Below are 20,162 nucleotides of genomic sequence, written 5' to 3' on the forward strand. Positions count from 1 at the left end.
AGACCATTATTGATCACAAAATAGAAAATTTTGTTTACATCAAATTAAAAAGCTTCTGTACAAACAAAACTAATGCAAACAAGATTAGAAGGGAAGCAACAAACTGGGAAAACATCTTCACAGTTAAAGGTTCTGATAAAGGCCTCATTTCCAAAATATATAGAGAACTGATTTTAATTTATAAGAAACCAAGCCATTCTCCAATTGACAAATGGTCAAAGGATATGAACAGACAATTTTCAGATGATGAAATTGAAACTATAACCACTCATGTGAGTGTTCCAAATCATTATTAATCAGAGAAATGCAAATTAAGACAACTCTAAGATACCACTACACACCTGTCAGATTGGCTAAGATGACAGGAAAAAATAATGATGATTGTTGGAGGGGATGCAGGAAAACTGGGACAATGATACATTGTTGGTGGAGTTGTGAATGAATCCGACCATTCTGGAGAGCAATCTGGAATTATGCCCCAAAAGTTATCAAACTGTGCATACCCTTTGACCCAGCAGTGCTACTGGGGCTTATACCCCAAGGAGATACTAAAGAAGGGAAAGGGACCTGTATGTGCCAAAATGTTTGTGGCAGCCCTGTTTGTAGTGGCCAGAAACTGGAAAATGAATGGATGGCCATCAATTGGAGCATGGTTGAGTAAATTGTGGTATACGAATGTTATGGAATATTATTCTTTTGTAAGAAATGACCAGCAGAATGAATACAGAGAGGCTTGGAGAGACTTGCATGAACTGATGCTGAGTGAAATGAGCAGAAACAAGAGATTATTATATACCTCAACAACGATACTGTATGAAGATGTATTCTGATGGAAGTGGATTTCTTTGACAAAGAGACCTAATTCAGTTTCAATTGATCAATGATGGACAGAAACAGCTACACCCAAAGAAAAAAACACCGGGAAATGAATGTAAACTGTTTGCATTTTTGTTTTTCTTCCCGGGTTATTTTTACCTTCTGAATCCAATTCTCCCTGTGCAACAAGAAAACTGGTTCTGCACACATATATTGTATCTAGGATATATTACGGCATATTCAACATATATAGGACTGCTTGCCATGTAGGGAAGGGGGTAGAGGGTGGGAGGGAAAAATTGGAACAGAAGTGAGTGCAAAGGATAATGTTGTAAAAAAAATTACCCTGGCATGGGTTCTGTCAATAAAAAGTTATTATAATAAAATAAATAAACAACTAAATACATTAAAAAAAACATTTCTACCAAATGCAGTTCTTTTACTACAGAAAAATCCATTGTATGCAATATTATTGTTGTATAAGAAATGATCAGCAGGATGATTTCAGAAAGGCCCAAAGAGACTCACATGAATTGATGTTAAGTGGGAACAGAACCAAGAAAACATTGTACATGACAACAATATTATCTGATAATCAACTCTGATGAACTTGGCTTTTTTCAACAATGAGGTGATTCAGGCCAATTCCAATAGAATTGTGATGGAGAGAGCCATCTGCATCCAGAAAGAAGATTATGGGAACTGAATGTGGATCACAACATAGTATTTTCATCTTTTTTGTTATCATTTGTTGCTTTTTTTTCTTTCTCGTTTTTTTTTTTCCTTTTTTGTCTGATCTTTCTTGTGAAGCATGATAAATGTGGAAATATGGTTAGAAGAAACACACATGTTTAACCTATATTGGCTTACTTGCTGTCCAGCAGAGTGGGGAAGGAGGGAAGGGAAGGAAAAAAATTTAAAACAACAGGTTTTGCAAGGGTAAATGTTGAAAACTATTTTTGCATGTATTTTGAAAGTAAAAAAGCTATTATTAAAAATAATAACAATAAATAAATAAAGATCATGGAAGATCCCAGATTTGAGAAAGTGACATGCTCTCCTTACTCATCACCAACCACACAGCTACCTTGGCTACAACTTGAGCTAATGCACCCGTGTTCCAAGTCTCTCACCTTCTCCAGCACCACATTTATTATGGTCCAAGTCAAAACTGTTCCCTTTACCCCTCTGTAAAGGAGACAATGTACCCTGGAAAATAAATATATTGGAATCTAACTGCGGATTTCAAGTTATTCAAACATCTCTCTCACAGCTCATGTTCCCAGCTCAAAGTCATGCTTGCTGGCTGTTTTCTGTGGTGGCAGTGGATAACTTTCATATTGTCTCCACTGTCCTTCTTATTCAGCTGGCAAGCCCAAGAAACCCAAAGGAGTTTAGAATACACAGATACATATACACATGCACACACACTTTCAATACCCTTGTATGTCTGACATATGGCTTAAATGTATGAGTTGGAAGGATGAATTTTGTTCTTTGGCTCCCTGCTGTCTTTGCTTCTAGTGGATTTCAGAGAACATCAAGCTCTCAGACTCTGGGACAAAATATAGTGACTTTTGACGAATTGCATATTTGGGTTGTAATAATAACATATTATTTTATGGTTTTTACAAGTAACATCTCTAGTTTGATGAGCAAAAGCAATTGCAAAATATCTTGTACTATTTAAAAATATATATTTGTCCTTTCTTGCTGCCTAATGAATGTGAGAAAACATACCTCTAGAAAGGAAAGGAATTTAAAAGCTATCTTGTCAGAAAAAGAAGATCACTTGGTTTTCCAAACTTGGTTTTGAAATTTCTTATGCTCCCATTTGCATCCTTTTTTTTGTAGTGGAGACTACTAGATTTCTGGGACAGGGCCCAGTCAGGGGCAGTGTTTCATACCAAATACACACTTTGGAAGAATAATCAAGGACTTTTAGGCAACTGGGCTACACTGTAGATAGAGTGTCAAGAGTTCAAATCTGCCTCAGACACTTAATTCCTGTTAAGTAACAATTTCTGGTTTCCCAGTTTCCTTATCTGTAAAATGGGGACAATAGGTTGTTGTAAGGATCTAATGAGATAATAATTATAAAGGACTTAGCATAGTTCCTTACCACATTATAGGTTCTCTATATAAATATATAAATAATGATGATGATAATGCTCACTAACCTCAGGAAAATTTCTCCATGTAGAGATCTGTAAAGACATCCTAATAATTTCTGGGCCTTGGAATAAGTGATTTCCTTACAAAACAAGGCTTGGAGGGACAAAACTGAGATATTAACAGAGGCACAAAAAGTTCAGAATCAGGAGAGAAAGAGAGAGAGACAGAGACAGAGACAGACAGAGAGAGAGAGAGAGACAGAGAGAGCTCATCAAGATAAGTTAAAATAAGTCAATTACTTTTTTGTTCAGTATCAAAGGTGATATTGGAGGTGAGAACTGCTCTGCTCCTTACATTATGTCAAACTGAACTATCAACAATGAACATTTTTTATGTACTTACTTTATGCCAGGTGCTATATTTGGCATAGTGATAATTGCCATTGTTCAGTCGTGTCTGACTCTTCATAACTCCATTTAGAGTTTTCTTGGCAAAGATACTGGAGTGATTTGCCATTTCCTTTTCCAGTTCATTTTACAGATGAGGAAACTGAGGCAAACAGGACTAAGTGATTTGTCCAGGGTCATTAAGTATCTGAGGTCAGATCTGAATTCAGGAAGATGAGGTTTTTTTTGAGTCTGATACAAAGACAAAAATGAAAACAGTCTCTTCCTTAACAAGTTTATGCTCTACCAGAGGAGATACCATGTAATTATGCAGAATGCCACAAAAATTTTGGTACTGAAAAAGACTTCTGGAACAGGCTACATTTAAAAAATAAAGTACTCATGAAGTATATATGAAATAAATACTAGGTAATTTAGTGACAGACGTGAACCCAGATTTGAGGACCTACCAGAAAGAACATTTCAAAGTATGGGAAAGGTCTTTGACAAGGACAGCAGCAGAAGTAGGAAACCAAGAGAAACAGGTGATTTTATGAATCAGTTTCCTATTAACTTCAATGAATCTGTAGCCCTTAATTGCTTTCTGGAGCAATCTGCCTCAAGACTTGGAGGTGGGCATAGTATTTACAAAGAAAGACACCAAACAATGGGATCTTTTACTTGCAGTTGTTTTTAAAGAAAAAGTTGAGAAATGAAACCCTTTTTTGGCAAGAGAATGAAATGGTTATAGGCACCTACCCAGACACATGCCATTTCCCTTTGGGGCTATCATAACCCAAACAGGATGCTCTAGCTTTGTTCAGCATCTCCTAAGTATGTTTCCATTTTAAAAACACCTTGGAATTAAGATTTCATTATTTTGGAATACATGCTAAAGCTTATCTCTTACCAAAAACTTGCTGCCCTTAGTCAGACCTGTTGATGTTTCTAATTTCCTTACATAACAAGACTCTAATGTTGCAGAGGAAGTGGACAGATACTGAGGAATCAGGAAAGATCAAAAAGCATGAGACCCCCAACCTCTAAAGTCAAGAGGTCATGACCTCCAGGACCTTGTAGTGAGGTGGAAACCAAGAAAGTTGTATTCAGGTAGTTTTAAATAACCTCACTCTACTGGTCTTTTTCAAAGGGAAAGAAGATAGGATCTAACTTGGAAGACCAATGCTGCCGACATGAATACGGTTACACAGATCACAGGATCCCTACTAAAATTAAGCTGTCACTTCTGCCTCAGAAGATAATTGAACAATTGGTCATCAGTTGTTCTGAAGACTTATGGCCCCAAATTAGTATCTGTCTGTGCAGAATTTTTTTGATTCTGTCTTGTTTTCTAGCATATCTGCTACCATGGACCAAATATTTCTGGTTAAGGATCTAATATGATCATTAGATGGAAAAACAAACTTAGACTAAATGGCCTTAGTGAAGCAAAGATACTGAAAAGATGAAGATTATTACCCTGTGCTGTGACTGCTTTAAAAAACAACAACAACAAAAAAAAAAAACCTTTTTACTTTCTATTATTCTGAAGTTGCCAATGTGTTTTGCTCTGATGGGTGCTAGTTGCCAATGAGTCAAAGGAAGGGGTGGTGGTTGGTTATTAGGCATCTGGTTCAATACATGCATGTAGCAAGACACCAAGAACCGAGTCTGGTTTTCTGCAAAAAATATCATTGGCATATTTCTATAGATTGGTTTTCTTAGAAACCCTTCAAACTCTGGCCAATTGCTGATGAAGAGGTAAACTTTTGGGACTAAGTCAGTCTGTATTCTTTATTAAGCACATAGTATGTGTCAGGCGCCATGCTAAGTGCAGGGGGCTGCAAAGAAAGGCAAAAAACAGTCCTTATTCTCAAGTAAGTTACAGTCTAACATGGAAGAAAACAAACAAACAACTATGTACAAACAAGACATATATAGCACAAATTGGAGATAATCAATAGAGTGAAGGCACTAACATTAAGAGGGATTAAATTAAGAAAGGCTTGGTAAATGATGAAGACATCCCATATGGTATGTTAGGGAGGGAGAATGGACATTTAGTTAAAATGTGAGATGACCAGCAAAATAATGTAAAAAAGGACAAAGTTATATCATCTCCTAATGGGGCTTGGCAAATTCCTAAAAGTTCTTCCTTCTCTTTTTCCCTCTCTCCCTCTCTCTCGTCTTACTTTCTTATTTCTTTCCTTCCTTTTTTTCTTTTTCCTCCCTCCCTACCTCTTTCTCTTCTTCCCTTCTTTCCCTCGCACCCTTCTTCCTTCCCTCCCTCCCACTCTTCTTCCTTCCCTCCCTCTCTCTTTCCCTCCTTCCTTCCTTCCTACTTTCCTTCCTTCCTTTTTTCTTTTCTCCCTCCCTCCTTTTCTCCCATCTTCCCTCCCTTCCTTCCTCCTTTCCTCCCTCCCTTCTTTCCTTTCTTCCTACTTACCTATTTACCTGCCTACCTATCTTCCTTCCTTCCCATTCATTTTTTGGAGACTTACTTTTATTATCTGGAAGAGCAGCAGCCACTCACTAGCCCAATCCCACCATTGATTTGGCATGGAAGCTCTGATTTGCTTTGTTGCCAACCTGGACTTCTTTAGATAATATGGTAGTTCAGTGAGTGATCATATTTGTGTCAGATTTCGTGAGGACACCTGATTGGCGTAGCCCACTGCAAATTAAGTCTCCGGAGCTCAAGAGGTAACTATAATTTCAGCATCTGAGGGATTACAGGCATGCAATAATCATGCCTGCCTAATACATGACACATTTCAAATTCAAATAGGTCATCAACCTAAAATTAAAACAGGGGATAATTTCTGATTTCAAGTGTCAAAAAACTAGATGCACAATTCATAATTCGTTTTTTTTTCCCCCTATCTGATGCTTCTTTGAAAACACCATGGAAAGTATTTGGGAATGATTAACATGTTTCAAACATGCTTCATGGGGATTTTTCAGAAGTCATCAAATTTTCTGATAAAGTCTTCATGTTTGAATGCCACTTTGAATACTATAAAGTCTATTCTATGTGAAATAAAATGAAACAAGGAATTAACTAACAATTTTTTTTTTTTAAGTAAATCTGGCTATCTACTATGGATGTGTCTGAAGGGTTTCTTCTAGGTATCCTTTTCTCTATCTCCCATGGTGATTATATATACTCCCATAACTTCAATTGCATCAAGGGCTGGATTTTGGGGTTAGGAAGATCTGGATTTAAATCCTGCCTCTCTCATTCACTAATTATACAACCCTATATAAGCCACTTAAGCTTTCTGAGCCCCATTTTAAAAATCTGTGAATGAGGCTCACAATACCACTCATCTCACGGGACTGCCTTGAGCATCAAATGAGATGATGGATATGGAGGATACTGCAAACAACAAAACCCTCTTTAGGTATCTACAATTATTGGTAGCAGAAATAGCTTCTGACCTCTATCTTCAGCCTTAATCATTCCTCTAAAATTTATTTTACATTTCCAATTTCATGCTGAATGTCCTATGCAACTTCAAACTCACAATACACAAACAAGAATTTCTTTACTCTTTTAAATCTGCTCCCTTAATTTCTCTATTTCTTCTGATAGCACACAGTTACCTGGGTTCAAAATCTCCAAGTTCTCTTTTTTTTCATTTTCTACATAAAGTCTAAAGAAGGCAGTGTGGCACAGTGGAAAGGGCAACTGGTTTAGAGTTAACAATTACTGAGTTCAAATCCTAACTTTGCTATTATACTACCTATGTGACCTCTCCCATGTCCCTTGGCTACTTTGAGCCTCAATTTCTTCATCTGTAAAAAGAATCTGGACTAGATAGCCTCAGATGTTCCTCATAGCTCTAAATCCATGCTTCTATGATTTATTGCCAATTCCTGATATCTTGCCTCTGCAACAACTCTTAAATATTCCCCCTCCTTTTTACTTATACTGTCCAAACTCTAGTTTAGGCCTTCATTATTTCTTGCTTAGATGACTTTAATAGTTTTCTAATTGATCTCCCTTTCTCTGGACTCTTTTTCCAATCCATCCTTTATACCATTGCCAAAGTAATCTTAATGCACAGGTCCAATCATCTTTCTCCTCCATTCAGAACTCTCATTGGCTCCCTACTGTAGGATAAAATACCCCCAAGTCTAGCATTTAAAGCCCTCCACAATCTGGAAACCACAGACTTTTCTAGATTTATTTTATATTAGTCCCCTTCATCTATTTTATATTCCGAACAAACTGGACCACTAGTTACCCCATGATCTTATTATATTGTCCCTTCCTGTCTCTGTGGATTTTATAAACATGATCATCTCAATATCTGAAACAATCTCTTCCACATTTTTTATGTTGAAATTCTTTCCTCTCTTTGCAGATTATATACCATCTCTTTCAGGAAACCCTTCTCTGATTCTCTAATTCCCCCAACTCCTGGAGCCCGAGAAGTGATCCCTCCTTGCTCAAATCTTTCACACCACTATGTTTGACCTTTCCTTTTGGAGTGAATTGTTCCACTCAGGGATTGAACCCACAACCTTGGTCTCATTAGCCCAGTGTAAACCAAGTGAGCTAAAAAGAACAAAGTACCAGTCTATTTAGTCAAACCCGTGCAAAGATTGTCAAGGATCAGTAATAAAGAACATCAGTTAAATTGCTCAGCTGTCCTCTGGGTAGCTGGCCATAGGATGGAGCGGGGTTAGGAGGAGTGTAGGTTAGTAATAATTTGTGATCTGGCAAATTTTTTTATGCTTTCTCTGCAAAATGTCCCTAACATAATGAGTAAAGCTGATGTGCTTGCTTCTAGTAGCTCATTAGGTAAATGCTCACATTTACAAGGGGAAGGTAGGGAGGAGTGATTTAACCTCTGTGTCAGACTGCAGCAATCTGAAGCAAAGTGGCTACACTTTGGCAAAACTCTCATTTCCCCTCCTTTACTGATTATTCTATCATGAGCTCATTCTTCCCACTAAAACGTGTATTCATTTTTGGAGCTTCTTCTTTGCGAATAATAATCTACTGGGATGAGGATGAGAAGTGGAAAAGTGATGGCTGCCATTCCATTTGGCTTTTGCAAATTTGTCCATTAAGCCAAAGATGCTGCCTGTGTTCATGTAATGGAGAATAAATTTTCCATCATCAAGGGTGGTGTCTTTCATTTAACCATAATACTTAAAATATGTCACTCTGGAAGAGTTTGAAGGACAGATTCATTCCTACCTTTGGCTCATAAAGCAAGGAGGTTATAAAAACAAGATTTTTCCCAGTGGCATGCAACCTTAAAGTGAACCTGGGAAAATGGTATTCTTGATCCCATTGCATATATTAAATGTGCAACAACTACATATTATACAGGTAAATCAAATTACAAAAAATGAACCTTATCCTTTGGATAAAATTCTGGGACCAAGCCAACATCATAATTATCCTCTCCTCTTGCACTGACTGTCCTACATAAGTGTTTGGAAGATGTAAACAGGACATAAATCTGAGATTGGTTCTTCAATCTGTCTACAAATAGCCATGACATTACACATAAACTCTTTCTTTGTAGCAGATAGGCTTCCCATTTAAGTAGTTAAGACTGTATCAGACACCATGATAAACAGAAAAAACTGAGCGTGAATATCAATAAATGCAAGCCTTCCGTCTCGGAAACTCTTCTCTTATTTGATTAAGTTAGGTGAAAAACAGAGCAGTCATGCTTGTAGCTTGTCTTCCTTTTCCCTTTCCTCCCCTCTTTTCATTTCTAATGCGAATCGGAAGTCTATGTGGAGCAGTCTGGCTAGCCCCAGTCTAACCTCCCCATCTGGAAGGGGACTAACCAGCCTTGGGGCTACTTCCAACCCTTCCCAGCTGTTGGGTTGGGGTTTTTTGTTTTTGCGGGCTTGAGAAAGCATATTTATATAAATGATTGCCATATCCTTTGCCAGCTGGTGACCCTGCTCTTGTCCCGGTTGGAGCATGGTTTTCATTTTTAGCGGCCACAGACTGGAACTGACCCTGATAGAGTTAGCACGCTATGCAAACAGCTTTACGCACCAGGGCTGTGACAGTTCAGACAATGGATGCACAGTGTAATCCCAAGGACCGGTGTTTCCCTTTGGGCAAATGTCACAGAATCCATGGCTGGAAGTATCAGTTGGAAAAATAAATTTGGAGATTCACAGGACTGGGGAGCATTTTCCTTTCAGTCACAGAGAATGTCATGATTTCAGCTAGGGTCAAGTCAGGAAGAACTGAGCAACAGTAACAACAAAGGAAAAGCCCTTTCTTTTGGATATTTCATAGACTCAAAAGTTTTCTGCTTACTCCATTTTAAAAGATCCAAGGATGGTAACTTCTATTATTTCCTACTTCTGAGTTAGCTGATGGAGATTTTTATTTCTTAAGGAAACATTTCCAGCTTACACATATACATATATATGTATGTATTCATGGGTACATATATATACACATGTGTTTCTAGGTTGTGTATATACAATAATAACTAACATTTACTTAGTGTTCTAATATTTGCATTATTGACATCTGGATCTCACAATGACCTTATGAAATAGTTATTACAGATATTGCTATCCTTTATTAGGAAGTTAAGACTCAAGAAAATTCATTTTCCCCCCACAAATCTTTATTTTGTTATTTCCATATATCTTTTTTTTTGGGGGGGGGAGTTAGTCCCAGAGGTGGGCTGTGTACCCAGGGCTTCCTGACTCTAGTCCAGCATTTTATAAGGTATGGTATGATGCCTCCAATATAACCTCTAAATGCTTTCCTCCAGAAGCAATTAGCTCCGAATGAAAATCTTTAGATCTTTAACTGTTAATGGAAGAAAAAATAACAAGTACTGAGCCTGGACTTGTCTGACAAAGGCCAGAAGTACTCAACACTAAAAATTCATTCATTAGGTTACATCCATGTTTCTTCCCTAGATACCCTCGAGCCAAAATGAAACAAGAAATTTAAGAAACATACTCAAGAAATGGGTTCATTATCCTGGGGTATAAGTTGGAAGTGGGGTAAAAGGAGAGCACTAATAGGACAATCCCCTAAACAAGTCCTGTTCCACCTGTGATGAAATAGAAGTGCGAGGGTGAACAGTAAATCTCCCCAAATGCTCATACTCACTTTACGGATCAACTCTAGTCTTAAGTACTGATGGCATCAGTATCCTGCCTGGTATTCTTAAGAGCCTTATTTTATTTAAATGCAGAAATTTAATTAAAGATAAATTTACCGTCAATGCTTAAAGTGACGCCCAGGATACCCATACAAAAGGTTTTCAGATATGTAATCATTTACAAAGGGATCCTATGGCAACTGCAACTGATTATGATTTAGGTGGTCTGTTTGCAGAGGTGAAAAGAGCACAGGGGCTTGCCAAAAAAGTCCCTTTTCCCTCTATTCTCTGTCTCCCTGCCCTGAAGGCAGTCTGTCTATGGTGGCCTGAGACTACCACACACAACTGCAATTACAACTTATACCCATCCTGGAGGCCAGAACAAGAGCAGTTGACAAATGAGGGAACAGGGAGGTTGAAAGTGAAAAAAAAAAAAAAAATCGCGCACACCGCCCCCCACCCTCCCCAAACAGACTGAGGATCAGTCTTTGAAAGTCAACACATAAGGAAATTTTGTGTTTAAGCAATACACATTTAGTATGTTTTTTAAAAACCCACATATGCTTCTGATGTCTGGGATCACTTTAAAGGCAACTCACATTTTCAACCCACTTCATAATAATGTGCCAGGAATTTCCACAAGTGTTGAGTGAATTAACTGATGAACTCTTTGAAGTCTCTGTAACTCTGATTAACTAATGAAAAACCTGTGAATTCACAATGTAATCTTCCCCCCCTCCCCCCATAAGATATGCTTGTCCTGATGGAGGTGACAAGACCAAGCCATCCACTGCTTACATAGGATCTGGATGAAAAGGAATTCCCTCCTAATTGTTATGAGCTCATGGCACAATCCCCAGATGCATTTTAAATGAATATAATTTTCCCTCAACCCTTGCCTATTAGAATCCTCAGCTCCAGGCTCAACTCACTCTCCTAACTAGCAATCTTGTCACCCTGGAGAGGCCCCCTCTCTGACTGGTGACTGCCACTTGGACAATCATTTCAGTAGAGATCTTAGTACCAGTTACCTTGCCCTTCTCTCAGGGTGTTCCTTTCCCTCATCTAGCTCCCCTTTTTATACTGTTTTCTCCCATTATAATTGTAAACTCCTTGATGGTAGAGAGTGACTTGTTTGCTCCTATTGGAATCCTTAGTACTTAGAAGAAATTGCCTGGCATGTAGTAGACACTTAATGTTCTATCTGTCCATACTTCAAAGGAGCCTCAAATGCCACCTTCTCCACAAAGCCTTTTCTTACTACCACCATCCAGTTGTTCCTGTATTTTCCCTCCCAAAATTATTTTTTGAACTTTATAATTTATTTGTGTATATGTTGTGTTTTCCCCACTCCCTTTTCCTAAAAGAATCTAAGTTCCTGAGTTTAAGGATTATTTTCTTATTGTCTTTGAAACCCCAGGACTTTATGTATGTATAGCAGGTATTTAGTAATTATCTGCTAAACTGAACCAAATACACTGTGCTTGTCTAAATAACTGAACATCAGTAGGTACACACATAGAATACAGAATAAAACCTTTATTCAAATACATTAATTTAAAGAGCTGAATATAGTGCCAGGTTTGGCAATGATAGTGTTTCTGTCTTTCATTCACTCCCTACAACCAAAACCAGCTATTTTCAATAGAAAATAATCATTGCTACAATCTACCCTTATCAGTGCTTCACACACACTTGTATCCAAAGCCATTCTGAAAAACCCAACAACCCTTTCTAGACTCGAACTGACTTTAAGTGGTAAGAAAAAAATCTCAATTAAACTACAAAAGCAGGTTTCTATATCTACCACAGAGAAGAAAAAATAGGAGCTATCATGAGCTAAGAGATGTGCCCTGGAAGGGAAGCCTCCTGGGTAAACAAGAGAAAACTATACTTTTCTACAATTATAAGCCTGAGGACTGGGTAGTGTGAGATCTCTGTACACTCTCGGATTAATCAAAAGGGCAAGAAGAATCAGGAAGTTTCATGGACTTTATTTACGAATTTAGAATGCGCTACAGCCCAAAGTTCTTGGGTAAAAGATGTACATAAAAAAAGACCTAAACAATCATTCTACCAAGCAGACCTTCAAGAAAGATAAAACTGCAACAAGTCGGAATTTCCAGGTCTGTTGACAATATGCAAAAATGCCCCCAACAGTATTTTTCTGAATCATCTTTAGCTAAAAGAATAATTCTCTTGTTAGGTTGCCAAGAGAGCCTTATCATATCTTCTAAACAAACAAATAAAAGATGAAAGAAGAGACAGAAAGACAGAGACACAGACAGAGAGACAGAGATAAAGAGAATTGTGAGATCCTGTTTGCAAGTAAAGGAATGATTGAAAGTGAAAGAAAACTTTTTTTAGACAACTTTAGACTTTTTGGACAACATAGACTTTGTTGTGTGGAGAAGTTGATTCTTTTTCTTTGAAGTATCTTATCTGCTTTTAGAGTCAAAATTATTATTAAAAAGAAAAGCACTTTCAAGAAGGTTGAACTCACTTCAAAAGTACTGATTTTATTAACATATAATTCAACAAGATGGTTTGATAACAAGGACTGCATTGTTCAATATTTGCTTCTTTATTGCTTGTTTATCACTGACCTTTTTAAGTTGACCTTATCAAATATATGCTTTTAAATATGTGTAATGGGCATTTTATCAGGGTTCTTGGACAAATATGAAACTTTCCTATGTGCAAAAATTGTATCTTTTCTGCTTTTCTTCATTTATTGAACTCCCATTTAAAGTATGTCACTTACTACTTATGAGTGACTTTAGGTACGTCACTTCCTTCTGGCTTACATAATCAATGAGGTCCATTTCCTGACTCTAAATCCTAAGGTTGTGTATCTTCCAATGTCTGTTCTAAGAACCAAGTGTTCTCTTTCTGTGCTCGGGAAACTTAAATCCTCCATTTACACACTGGGAACTCCATAAATTCTTGTTGCAAATTAGAGTTGTTACTGTTGTAGATGTAAAACTGACAATGAAGAAAAAGACAAGTTAAATCTTTTTCTAGGAAATATATGAGGTGAAAGAATAGAAATAGATCTAAGCAGAAGATATATCCTAGCAGCTGAGTTTTTAAAGCTGCCCCCTCTCCTTCCCCTTCTACACTTGATGAAGAACACATATTGAGAACTGACCATGCATCTCATGGGGAAACTCTTCCAAACAGAGCATTAATTGGAAGCAGTCCCCCTGTATCTTAATAGCTTTGGGGATGCGTTTAAAAAATGGCTGATGAACCTACAGCAAAGCAGGCAATGCCTTTATTTGAGAGTGGAATAGAGAGTGGGATATAAGTTTTAAAACAAGTAAGGGGTTGTAGAAACCAGGATACTAAACTAATAAGTACCTTAAAAAGTAACAACAACAACAATAACAACAAAACCAGCTCTGGTTAGGAATGGCCTGCATATAATTTATCTCACAGAATGGAAAGGAGAAAGATTTTCTTTGGATTAAGAGATATGCATCTATAGGGCTTCAGTACTTTGGTGTTTGAGAACTAGGACAATGAGAAGATTAAGTTGTAAATGTGCAACATTGAGTAACAGCACAAAGTTGCAGAAATCAGGTGTGTGTGTGTATGTGTGTGTGTGTGTGTTTACCCGTGCTGTGTGTGCACCAAGGGTTGAGGAAAAACTTAATGACATAAGAAGGTTTAAAATTATTTTCAATATACAGAATATGGATCCTTTCAAAAAAAAATCAAAGAAGATTAATTTGGCATGTCATACTCAGAGGAAGAAAAAACTCTTTTAATAACTTAGCTGCTAATCTTAGGTTAATAGCAGATGACCCCATCCACTCTTAACCTCCAATAGTGACCTCCTGACCCACAAGCAGTGGCTGTGTGCAGAAGCACGTTGCCACCGGAGTAAATAAAAAGGGAACACTTCGTGCTGAAATTGTTACTGCTAATGACAACTGACACACACTTTACACTGCCAGTGGGCAAAACCATCAATAAACAACTCTAAACCTGTGGGCCAATGTTCTCCAAACTCATTTCCCCCTTTTTTTGTTCTTTTCCTTTCTTCCTTCTCTGTATTCCTTTTTTTCCCTTTTCTTTCATTTGTGCCAGAAGTATAAAGGCTTTTTTTTTTTTTTTGGGGGGGGGGGAGTAGGGTTAGGGAGAGGTTTGTTCATTTTTTGTTGTTTTGAGGGAATATGTTTGAGGGCAACTAAAAAGGGTAGCATATTGACTCACCTAAAAGGTTAATTTAACGACAGGACATTAATTTGGTGTCTTTATTTCTAAAAACTCTTATTTCTATATGTGAATAAGAGACTGTAGGTGTTTTGATGTAAATGAAAACAGCATTACAATGATCCCAAACTCAAATTAGCTTCAATCAATGTGAGTCTCAAAAGAAAAGGGGAGAAAGTCTTTCATGCTTTTCCTCTTCTTGTTATGGAGATCGGAAAACTAGGATTGTGGAATGTTGTGTTATATTATGAGATATGGTCGTTTCATCAGTTGGGTGAGAATTACATTTTTCTGTGTTATAAGGGATTCAGTATGGGAATGGGGGAAGAAGAGTATATTGGGAAGTAATTTTGAGGTTAAGAAATAGGTATAAATAATAGGCAAACTACATGAGTAGACGAGTCAAAAATGAATGAGCATGACGCAATAATTCATCCCCCTTTTCATTGGCCTCGACCTTTGACTCAAGGTAAACTGTCGAAAATAGCTTCATGGACACGCCTCATCTTCCAGGAATTTTAGGTTGCAACACATGCCAGAAACATAAAGTTAAATGGAAATGGGAAACTTCAAAATCTGCTAGTTCATTTTTCTGGGAAATTATTGATAATGTTCTCTTAGGAAGAACTTGGTCCTATTGCTCATGATCCATTTAAATCTTGTAATCGAACCTGCTTTAATGAGTTGTATCTACAAAAATCAATTTACATTTTTTGATGTACTTTCACAGAATCCCATAAAACAGGAAACATCTCAGAGGGTGCTTTGCAAGAATCAAGGGCTGGGAAGGGTCCTATGTATGAACATTTTCTTTATAATTTCATTTTCTAAATATTTTTCCCTTAGAAATTAAGGATGATTTACATATAAACTCAAGGAGTAGAGCAGGGAAAAATGCCTAAAATTAGGCTAATTTAAGTGTGAGAAGTTCTAAAATTAAAAGAAATAACCTGTGAGTTAAGCATATACATTTTTTTTAAAAAGAATTATGAATGATCTGCATGTACACACTAGCACAAATACATCTAAGTGTTAAGCATGGGGAAAGAAATAATTTTTTACACTAGGAATATATGATTTGGGTTCTCTACTATCCCTCATCTCTGCCATTTCCCAAATATACAAAGAAAATTTTATTGCCAGGCTTACTAGATAGATGAAGAGAAAAAAAGTTTTCAGGATTTTAGAAGTATGACTTTGTTGTCATCAATGGGGAAAAAATACAGAAGACCCCTCCAAGATAATATCTTATGTTGTAATCCACTAAATAAATTAGGTGAACCATTCTAGAATAACACTGGGGAGCAAATTATTAATATTTATTCCAATACTAGTAAAATGGGATATAAATACTTTCTTTCTTAAAGCAACACTAAAATTATAAAAATGATGATAATAAAAATGACAAAAGTTTTTTAAAACTTTCCAAAGGGGGAAGACTCTATAATTGTAATTGTAAAATGGGCTTTCTTAATTTCTAATTAAAGTCTCTCCTTTTATAAAATACTTTCTGCTTCAGAGTTGTACATGGGTAAAAGATGCTTTGACATGCCTTAAATTGATTCGTCTTACACTCAGAGGGAGGATAACAGTGATTTGTGAAAGAATTTTTTTTCTGTCTTGCACACATCTCTCATTTGTCCATCTTAATTCAATTAAAGGAAATAAGGACAGTTTGACCGATGAATGAACCATATTTTAACTGAGGACATTTCTATTTAAACTGGAGTATATCAACCACTATAATTGTCAGCCAGTTACTTCCGATCTCTAACTTTTGTTTTAAGAGGTCACAGCATGGTCATAGAGAAGAACGTATTAGGATATGGGTGACTATTTCAACAAAAAAAAAAAAAAAAAAAAAAAAGAAAAAAGAAAAGAAAGATTGTGTTCATCCCTGTGTTACACAGAAGTTTCTCTATACCTAGCATAATGTTTTACTTCAATCCCAATAAAAATATTAGTTTTTACCAGAGGCTTTCAAAATCATATAGTAGATTACTGCTCCCTCCTTCAAATTCCCAATAAGGAATACTAGTCTCCAATCAATATTATGATAAAAAATTCAACAAACTGGACTCAACTGATACTTTGGTATGCATTATAAAATGTTCTTTTGGAGCAGCAAATAAATTCAATGAATATATGAACATCCAAACTTCCTTTTTTGGGCACTTAGGTTTTTTTTTTTTTTTTTAAGATTTTTTTTTTACTCTTACCATTAGAAGAACATACACTTTACTTGCCATAGCTACAGTCTAATTTATAAAGAATGGTTCTAAGTTCCAGCATGAGTGTAATATGAAGGGAAAAGGAATAATTTTCAGAGTTTTCCTAGTTCTCTTTCTTGGATAGGAAGAATATGATAAAACATGCAGTAGCAAAGTATAGGTTATTGGCCTTTGTAATAAGAGAAGATAATGTTGTAATGCGAAAACAGTACTGGATGTGATGTCAGAGTACCTAGGTTCTATTTCTCATTTTACTACTTATTACCATGTATCATATAATAGCAAGTCATATAATCTCCTTGAACTCAGTTTCTTCACCTGTAAAACAAGTGGCCTGGATTAGATGATCTTCCTTCTAATGCTAAATCCTCTGAATCTGAGTTCACATTTGTGTCAATCTTTAAATTAATGTGAATTTTCTTTAAGAAATACCTCTGGTTTTGTGTGACCCTGGGCAAATCACTTAACCCCAATTGCCTCAACAACCAAAAAAAAAAAAAAAAAAAAAAAGAAAGAAAAAGAAAAGAAAAAAGAAACACCTCTGGTTTGCAACAGTATTTTCACTCTTTTTGTTATTGTTCATTTGCATGTTGTTTTTTTTCCATTTTGATCTAATTTTTCTTATGCAGCAAGATAATTATATAAATATGTTTACATCTATTGGATTTAAAATATATTTTAACATGTATAACATATATTGGATTATTTGCCATGTAGGGGAAAGGGTAGGGGGAAGGAGGGGAAATTTGGAACACAAGGCTATGCAAGGATCAATGTTGAAAAATTATCCATGTATATGTTTTAAAAATAAAAAGCTTTAATTAAAAAAAGAAATACCTCTGGTGTTATAAACATTATAGGGGAAAGGAGGGAAAGCAAGTCTTCAAAGATCTTTCCTGAATAGAGAATATTTTTAAAATTCTCAATTCAGCATCAGAACTGTATCAATCACCCAATATGAAACTGAATCATATAGACCTTATTAACATTAGGATTACAACAGTCCATGGGGTCAGGAATACTTATATAACACTTAAGAGTAAGTGGCATTTCTGGCCTTAGGTATAAAACAAACATACAGCTTTCTTTTTGATGGTTAAATGAATTATTAAATGAATAAGATAATCTTTCTGCTGATTATTTGCTCTAAGAAAGTATGATTACACTATAGGATACTTATAGGAGACATTTAGAGAAAAAGTCTAAATACTCATTGCCAAAAACAATAGAATAGTTTTGTAACTATGGTAAATATTCTAATAACAACAAAAACAACAATAATGGTAACAGTAGCAATGGCAGATATTTATAGAGAGCTTCAGGATCAGTAAAGCATCTAATACACATAATAGAATCACTTGAGGAGAGGCTAAACAAGATAAACATTATGCTTATTTCCAATTGCCTAGACTGCTAGGTGGTGCCAAAGTGTGGTGAGCACAGAGCCCAGAGTTAGGAAGATCTGAAGTAAAATCCATCCTCAGACACTTACTAGTTGTGTGATACTTTTGTCCACCTCAATCTCCTCCTATGTAAAATAACAATAGCTATCCTGCTGTGAGGCTCAAACAAGCCAGTAATTGTAGGGCACTCAGCACAGTGCCTGGCACTTAGTAAGTGACATCATTATTATTAACTGCTAGCTGACATCTATTTGTCTTCAAGCATGGAACTTTTTAAAGGAAAGGCCAAATACACAACATGAATTGCCTCCCAAAGGATCAGAAAGAAGAAGGGGACATTTAAATATCTTTCTTTCAAGTTGGCCAGATGGGATCAGGGCTGGTATGCATAAGAAAAGACAAGACAATTTTGATTTGGCAGCATGGTACAGTGTACAATACTTGAAATGTTGAACTTGGACCTGGGTTCAAATCCTAGTTCTGTGGATTTTTAGCTGAGTGACTTTAAAAGCAAGTCACTTAACTTTTCAGGACCTCAATTTTTCATCTATTACTGAGAGGATTAGACTCAATGACCCATTTAGCTCTTAAAATCTACAATTGTATGCTCTTATGATCTAAATTCCTTCTGAGAAAAAACGCCAAATACTAAGTCTTAATATTTTTCTCTTGTCCAGAAATAATTGGGGAATTCATGCCTTACCTTCAGGATCAAAGGGGTTCAATGTAAATTTTACAAATGAGGGAGTGAGTGGGTCAAGATCAGTTATGTGGACTATACCCATAAACTCCCAGATTCATTGAAAGAAAAAGCTTTAAGAAAGCAATGAAGTAAACCCAGCTTCCTCATTGTTAATTTTCTATTCTTCCTTTTTTCCCTCTACCTAGTCAATTTTCCTTTTAATCTCTAAAAAATTCTTTCTTTTCTTCACAAATGGAGGATGCTTCCCTTCACGCCAGAAGGATGGTCCAAGACAACAATGGATTTTCCATTACTGCCTAGTGAATGCACAGAGATAACTCAACACCTGTCGTTTCTGTTATCCAATAATGATGACAGTCTTCACTGGAGAACGCTAAAAGACACCTGCTTGCCCTATTGTACTCTGGGCATGCTGAGACAAAGACCAAATACAGGAGCTTCATTTCAACTCTTGGAATGCCCTCTGAACTTACAAAATCATTTGTTCACCAGTTATTGCAGAGATGACTAGGAATATACTTGCAAAGAAAAGGTCATTTCTTTGTTTTTTAGAGTAGAAATAGCTAAATTCCATTTTTTCTCCTGGCCCATGTATCAGGGAACATCTTATTATAGCTTCCCACTACCACCTGATTTACTATTTGCTGAAAGCTTCTCCCACTGTACCTGCAGAATGTGCACTGCGCCAGACAAATCTTGAGCTGATTCTCAGTCTCAACCCTTCTCAGCTCCTCCTTAGCTATGTCAACAGTATAGATGTTGTGGGTGGTCTTCCAAGAGCGTCTCAGCTCATCTCCTCAGGAGTGAAGTTGTCAAAAACAAACTTTCTATCTTCCCCAAAGCATGAGGCCTTGCCATCTTCTCTGAGGCTTGCCCTGCTGGGCACAGTGCATGCACACCCAGACACATAGGCATACCCAATACAAGACCATGCATAAGGGTAGCACATTTTTGCCTTGCAAAAGGCCCTCAGGACCGGCCTCAACTTATTTGTTCTGTCAGCCCCTCTTCCCTGTTTCCATCCACTAAAGGTGTCAATCTGCATTCTAAGTGACCTTACATTACAGGAGAAAGGAAAGAATCCACTGCACCTCTCAGCTACATCTTCTTTTAACATTTTCTTTCAAAATTGGGACAAAATTCAACTTTAAACCATTTGTGCCCTGTGGTTCCCA

At 36.7% G+C, this 20,162-nt stretch overlaps 1 protein-coding gene across 11 annotated transcripts in view; it reads right to left on the reverse strand.

The window, feature by feature from the left end:
• BCAS3 (BCAS3 microtubule associated cell migration factor) overlaps positions 1-20,162 on the reverse strand; it is a 794,545-nt gene that overhangs the window by 233,127 nt on the left and 541,256 nt on the right. The gene's annotated exons all lie outside the window — the stretch shown is intronic.

Source organism: Sarcophilus harrisii, chromosome 4 (assembly GCF_902635505.1).
Source record: "Sarcophilus harrisii chromosome 4, mSarHar1.11, whole genome shotgun sequence".
NCBI lineage: Eukaryota > Metazoa > Chordata > Mammalia > Dasyuromorphia > Dasyuridae > Sarcophilus > Sarcophilus harrisii.